Below are 7,633 nucleotides of genomic sequence, written 5' to 3'. Positions count from 1 at the left end.
TGGCTGAAATTTTACCGCGATTTCGCTGGAAGCGGGTGCAATTTTTCAGATTAGCACCCGCTCCCGGCGGAATCCTGCGGTTGTCCTTATGACAAATTTTTAGTTGTATATATATATATAGGCCAGTGTCTCAGAGTGGCGTCCCATGATTGCAGAATTGCGTTGCGTTTTGCGTAATTTGTCAAATCACTAGATATTTCAGTCAATCAGAGTGTTTCTCTGAATAACTAGGAGAATATTATTGACTGAAATGTTCAGTGAATTGACGCATCACGTAACACGCAACGCAATTCTGCAATCATGGGACGCCACCCTCATGGTCTTTTTGCACCTCCCTTGCTTGCAGACGGAAAATGTATATCTCTCACTCTTGTACGTGAGGATGCCATGTATTTATCTCTCTCTAGATTTCCCACCAAACTGGGAAATCTTCACGGATAGAGAAAAATCTAGAATGAGATAAATGCATGGCATCGTTACGTGGTAGTGTGCGAAGAAGCTAAATTTTTCCCCTGCATGCAAGTGAGGTGTAAATGGAATACCAGCAGTCTGCAATCCCAGAAGACGGGCTGGGTCAAGTTTAATGTGTCGTTTCGTGTGACTTTGGAAGTCGAACAATACCATCTGGACACTAGAAATAAAACTGAATTTAAATTCAAATAGAAGAAATATGTTTTGTATTAAAGAATTAAAAGGACCTTTCTGAACTGTCTCTAGATATGAACAGAATATAGTAATTAATTATCATGAATATTTAGAGTTATAAATAGTGATGACTAAAATTAATATTTATTGAAGTGACTTATTGACTAAGTTATAATTAGATAGAAGTTGTACAATTTGTAACAATCATTATTTGGATTGTGTAATAATTTTATATTCCGCTCTCTTTACATCTAATAATTTAGGACAAAGGATTAACCTGAGTCATAATGACTCAGACGCTCTTTGGTCACTGTTAGACAAAGCATAAAACTTCCGCTCGACATTTATTGTGCAATTTTGAATTAGTTTAGACTGGTTTTAACCCTACGATATGTCTTCGAAGGTAAAATCATCGTAAAAGCTTCTTGGTAGATAATGTTCATTTCGCGAAAAAGATAACTTAAAGGGCAAATTTAATGAAACTCAATTTAAATTCGGTCTGCTCCGGAAAACATCTTATTTGATTTTTTGGAGGTTTTTTCATACACAGAATATCAGCCTTTTCAACCTTGCCGAGTGTATGAAGAACTTCACTATGTAGTGATTATAATTTATTCTCCTAACGGGACATCTCAGTCCGGAAGTGAACAATAAAAACTGAACTAAATACTGTCTTTAAATCTGACGTGAATGCGCGCACACTGCCTAAAATTAATAACAAAATAATTGTGTACTGATAAAAATTGTGAAGTGCCAACCTTAAGGAATATTATACATCATCATCGATGTGTGAATATCGTGAAAATTGCGAACAAATTAGAATTTTACTGTTCAAGGAAACTGATGATGGAATAAACAATCTTATATCTATAGATTTTTAAGATTTAAGTGATTGAATATTATAATTTAAATCCCCCTGACCAAATTGTCACGATTTTGGTTTCCAAACGAATCGCAGGCGGCTACGAACCATGGAAGTATCTCGACCAATCATCGTTGGTTCCAAGTGATATCCTCAACAGGATCTAAAGGTAGCATATAACAATTGGTGACAGCACTGGTGGGATCGCTGCGCCGTACAAATTAGGTTAGTAGTACTGTGCGACTGTGGCACTGGGTCAAGCCTGCGCAGTAGGGAATACAAATCTGTGCAAAGGCGGGAAAGAAAAATGATAAGTGGAAAAACAATTTAAATAAGTAATGTAAATTTTCACTGAGAAAAGGAAAAATAGACTTTAGGTGTTGAATCACCATTCACAATAATTATTATAGAATAAATATAAAATTGAGTGAAAACGGAATTGCACTTATGCACATTTCTAAGAACCAGTACTCAATTTTGTAATTTTAATATAAATTAACAAATAAGCTCGAGCGTTTAGAGAAAAACCTCGAGAATTTAAATTCTCAGGTGTTCAAACGCCTCGATTAATTCCGAGTGCAGGCGGATAAACTTGGGAGATCTAATTTAAGGCACAGGAACCGTTAGGACGAGAGATTGAGACTTGGTCAAGTCAAGTCTTAAAACGGAAGCTGTCACCGGGCTCCTGAACAGTTACGGTATCGTGGGACCCACGCGGAAAGGGTTGTGACATCGAGGGACCGGCCAACAAGAGGGCCCACAACTAGGGGTTCAAGGACTTCGATAGACCTCCAAAATAGGAAGTTAATTAAAGTGAAGTGAATAATCTTAAAATTGAAAATGATTCAAAGAGTAATAGTGAACAGTGAAACTAAATTTTTGAGAATTAGTTTCTGAAAATTGTAAGTCAGAAATTAGAATGATTAATATTGCAAATATTTAATAATTATTAAATAAATAAATTTATAAGATAATTAAATTAAACATTATTGATTAACAATTGTTTCCCCTGGCAATAATTGAATCCCAGATAACAATTCGTGCGCAGGATGCGCGCACTGTGGAGGCATGTGGGCGGATTAATCCGCACGACGTGCGTCCCGATCAGCACTCAGATGTGCCATCCATGGAGGCGTGTATGCGATGCACGCCATGTGAGGCGCGCGAATGCATGCATGAAGCAAAAAAATGTATCGGAATTTATGAACAAGATAGCACACCTATAGCGGGGATAGTGGAAAAAAGCCCAAAATCGCGATCGACTTTCCTCAAATTTTCATATCTTCCCAGATGATAGCGCTACGTGCGGAAACTCTAGGAACTACGAGAACATGTGATGAAATTTTGAACCGGTATAAATACAACCTATCAATACCGTTGTGCAATTGCAAACTGTTTGTGTTTAATGGCAAAAAATTGTGGTACAAAGTGTCAGTGCTAAAAACATATATAATAAGTAATGCAATAATGTCGCGTTGTTTTTGTAAGATTTTTGATTCGGGTAGTAGTGCACAGAAAGAGAGAGGTATTAGACGCAAAATCCTCAATATCTATACTTGCGTTCTATTGTTTTTATATTCCTCCTCTTTTTTAATGGCATTATTCATACCATTATAAATTATACAAGCATGATCGCTGCGTTGGTGACACCAACTGAAACTTGACATAACAAATCTTAACCTATAAATATACTCGATACTCCATAGCAGACGACAATTTCTAATTTTATATTTTCACTGAAGGGAAGGTCTAATCTGTGAAGGCATAAAACTCCGAGGACAGGCGATCGCGAACTGGCGCCAGCCCCTGGCGGACCGAAGGAACCGAATGGAGCCTCTACAAATTACCCGTAAAGACAGACCCCATTGGGTCCCCATTCGGTTCCTTTTTAAAAAACTCGAAAAACCAGAAAAATCATCTTTTAAATTGTTGAAATTCAGATTCTACGTTAAAATTCCCTATAGAAGGTCACGGAATAATCGCAACAGTTTTTTTTCTTGAAACGGTAAAAAATTTAAAAAAATATAAGACGTATAACGCCTGTTGACTGCTACACTTCAAACGTGTCGCCTGTAAGTAGCGGTCAACAGGCGTTATACCTCTTATATTTTTTAAAACTTTTTACCGTTGCAAAAAAAACTATTGCGATTATTCCGTGACATTCTATAGGGAATTTTAACGCAGACTCCGAATTTCAACCATTTGAAAGTTGATTTTGCTGTTTTTTGAGTTTTTTAAAAGGGGACCGTATGGGGACCCAATAAGGTCTTTACGGGTAGTTTGTAGAGGCTCTATTCGGTTCATTCGGTCCGCCAGGGAGTGGAAATACACGGGGTGCGGTCTCCTTGTAGTACATCGTGATTCTCACGAAACTAGAACCGGCATACACCGACCCGTTGCAATGTTGCAAAAGGCACTGGGATAGCAGGCAGCTAGCTGGCTAGTTCCGCCCAGTCCCATGTGCGCAGAAAATGGCGGCGTAAAGCGAGAGTGAAAGAGACGGGCAGATCTATTTATCGCTTTCACTCTCATGATTCCAAAAAATGCGCAGTCCCATGTGCGCAGAAAATGGCGGCGTAAAGCGAGAGTGAAAGAGACGGGCAGATCTATTTATCGCTTTCACTCTCATGATTCCAAAAAATATAGATTCTGTATCTCTTTCACATCTATGATATTATGCTTTGTGATTCTGTTGCGCTACACCTACAGGCCGACCCCCTTTATTGAAAAGGCAATTTTGAGCTTTTATAACGATTAAATAATAAATTTGTTTAATTTATAAATTAAACATTTTGTGCACCCACTGGGTACTCATGTTGCGCGCATGTACGCGCCGAAAAATTTCGTCACAGGCATGCATGTTATGCGCGCATCGATGTGCGCGTACAATGCGCGCACGAAAGGGAGCAAAATGACAATTATCAAAATTTATCTTTTCCTTCCTTTTCACGTATTCCTTGAGTTTTTAATTTTCAAAAATGCCGCTTACATGTAGCAAGAAGGCTGGAAAGGGCTATGGTCGCATTATCGATAAAATTTAGAGACGGATACCACTCTGAATCTAATGAGTGAAACTGAACCTTCAGTTGGAGCTCCGCCTAAGGTAATGGAGAGAGCAAGCACTTCGACCGCAGGTAGCAGTAGTGGATTCTTTAGGTCAAGACCCGGGGATGGGGTTTGGAATGGCAGTACAGGGAAACATGAAATGTCGCTTCAAACTTATTCGCCATTTAATGTTTCTTCTCTTGCCGGGACACCAGATCCTGGAAAATTTTCAAAATTAGTACGTAATATTGTTCCTCCCATCGATGGAAGGAATATGTCTGTGAAAATGTTTGTTGAACAATGTAGGGCCGCCATTTCAATAGTTACCCCTCCGGCATTGCCCTATTTAACGATGCTCATAAAAACAAAAATAACTGGGGAAGCTCGGGCTCACATTCAGGACCACGTCGGAATTTTTAGTAAATTTTGAGTAAATTAACTATTCAGATTATGGAGAATAATCCTCTAGAAAAGGCGTTAAGAAAATGCAAAGCCGATAGAGTTACAAGTATAGGAATTTTCCTCAGATGTCTAGATAAAGGCACATATACGCAAGTTATCGATAAGGAAATAAATTCCTTAGATACCAAGATAATTCCGATTTGAAACCTAATAACTTTGAAGCGACAGAAAGTAATTTCGAAAAGAAACATATGGTAGGAAAAATAGTAGCACATATAAAAAATGAAGAATCCAAAGGTAAAACATTAGATCTAAAGCATGCATTAAAACAGTGCTGTGGATGTAACCAGTATGGACATATTAGGCGTTTTTGTCCGCAAAAGAATGTCAAAAATGGAGAGAGAGAGAGAGAGATAGGTTTAGTTATTTCTTTAAGGGAAATCTTAATTACAAAGACTATATATTGAAAAGTAAACATAAAAAAGAACGAAAAAATTGTAAGCGAAAACATGAAGAGCTTTTAAACCGGGATCAGGGTCATTGAAACAGAGGCTCGGCGATACTGAAGATGAGTTCAGATCAAACAATTATGTTAACAACATAAAAATTATTGCTTATTTAATTTTTTTCTTAAATAACAAATATAAAGTACTTTACAATTTGGTCGAATTATGCTGTTAAATAATTTTAATTCATTTCATTTTCATTATATTTTGACATTGTTTTATCTGGTTGCTTCACTATGTCAAATGCTAATTTTAATTCGTTGTATTAAAATTATGTTGCATTAAAATTATATCACAATTTTTATTCATTTCATTTTCCTTATACTTTGATATAGTTAAACAACGAATTAATATTAGGCTGTAACATAGTTTTAATATAACGACTTAAAATTATACCATTCCATAATTTTAATGCTAATCGAGGCGATATCCAACAGATGGCGCCAACAAATGGCAAAGATTTATATGTGTGTATGCTTCCCTGGTGTCGAGTAGTATAAACTGACGCAAGCTTAGGATGCCCATGTAATCTACCTCTTTGTATCTTATCGGTCAGATAAAGAGAGGTGGCTGTTGATAATCAAAAATTCGATAATTCTCTATTAACGTTTGAGGGCCCTCTCTTTCTGACCCATAAGATAGACAGAGTTCGTTGCAGTTGATCCTTTCAAAACGATCGGACGTCTGCCTACTTTCATACGATGGAGAGATGCAATCGATTCAATAGAGTTCCGGAAAATCGCGGCCCCCCTCGGGGCCCCACGAAAAGTTCAAGCCCGAAGAAAATCTCCCCGTTATCCTCGTCACCCCTTCTCAGCAGGCTTGTAATTGAGTATAGATTAGACTAGAGGGCTTTGGAATTCGACTTCTTGTTTCTATTCACCTACGACATTAAAATATTTGAATTTCGTGAATGAATTGTGGTATCTAAAAACCAAAAGTATTTGCCAATACTGTTTTATGCAAGCCTCCTTACCGGAATATTTTGCCATCCTTTAAATGTCCACACTACACATTTGTGTATACATAATTTTCTGCTAAATTAACAAATAATTTCAAACGTCAAATTTTCAATAGTAGAGATCACTGGCCTTCAAATGGAAATAGCCGTCTATTGGCAATTATATTATGAATACTTAGTTAAATCGTCAGCGTATACTTATTGACCTTTCCTTAACTTATACTTGAAAGAAAAAAGTGAAATTCGTTTTAGAAAGTGTGTTACCTTTGGAAAATTGTTAACCTGTATCTGCAAACGTATAATGATTACTTTAAATTAAATTAGTCGAATCAGCAGGAATGTAGAAATGCAATCAGCGTTGTGTATACAAATACGGCATTTTATGCCGGATTTAAATTTTATAGTCCGCCAAATTTTAACATCAACCAATTTTCTTCTCTGGCAAGATTTTTTTCAAGTTAGCTACATTTTACTATTTTATGATGAAGTTAGTATTCTTAATTTCTGAATAAACCTAAATTGTTATACAATCAAGAACCTTAAAACACATTTAGAATCACTCATCACTTCCCATTCTCAGCAATTCGACGAGTTAATAATTTATTTAAGGTCATTAAGTTAATAATAGTGAGTTTCATCAAAATATTGTTTGACTGAAATATCAATTATTATATATTTTCTTTGTTGGAACTTCAACTGTTTTGTTCAAAACATCGTCTCCCAGTGGGAAAAAAGTTCAGCGACATTTTTACCATATCGTAAATAAGTCGTATGATCTGACGATGTCTTTACGATATCGCAAAGACACCGAAATGAAATGGACATAGGATGTCGTAGAGATTACGTAAGGATGTCGTAACGATGTCGTAAAGACGCCGCCAAATTTTGTGACCACTGGGTTATTACTTGGTTCTAATTGAAAATTTGACAAAAAGCCAGAAATTTGAGAAAAATCGTATCTTTCTAGCATTGTTTAAGTGGAATATTATTAATAATAATAAATTAGTATGAAATTGTCGTTTATGTGATATTTAAAAAGTATTATTTTATTCGTATTCTATGGCTAATTGTGAAGAGAAATGTGAAGTTTCAACTCGACTGAGAGCCAGTCTCCATGAAAATTCGAAAAAAATTTCCAATCGTAGTCTACCTCTAGCTTAAGGTGCTTCTTCCGGCTTGAAAATTAGCCCATGCATATAAAATGACAGGATT

The 7,633-nt window shown here is 36.5% G+C and overlaps 1 protein-coding gene across 2 annotated transcripts in view; it reads right to left on the bottom strand.

The window, feature by feature from the left end:
* LOC117180242 (uncharacterized protein CG4449) overlaps positions 1–7,633 on the bottom strand; it is a 555,967-nt gene that overhangs the window by 109,463 nt on the left and 438,871 nt on the right. The window lies entirely within an intron of this gene.

The sequence above is a fragment of the Belonocnema kinseyi genome, chromosome 9 (genome assembly GCF_010883055.1).
Source record: "Belonocnema kinseyi isolate 2016_QV_RU_SX_M_011 chromosome 9, B_treatae_v1, whole genome shotgun sequence".
In the NCBI taxonomy this organism is placed as follows: Eukaryota; Metazoa; Arthropoda; class Insecta; order Hymenoptera; family Cynipidae; genus Belonocnema; species Belonocnema kinseyi.
Note: the sequence above shows the minus strand (reverse complement) of the source record. Positions and strands in the feature narration are given on the sequence as shown.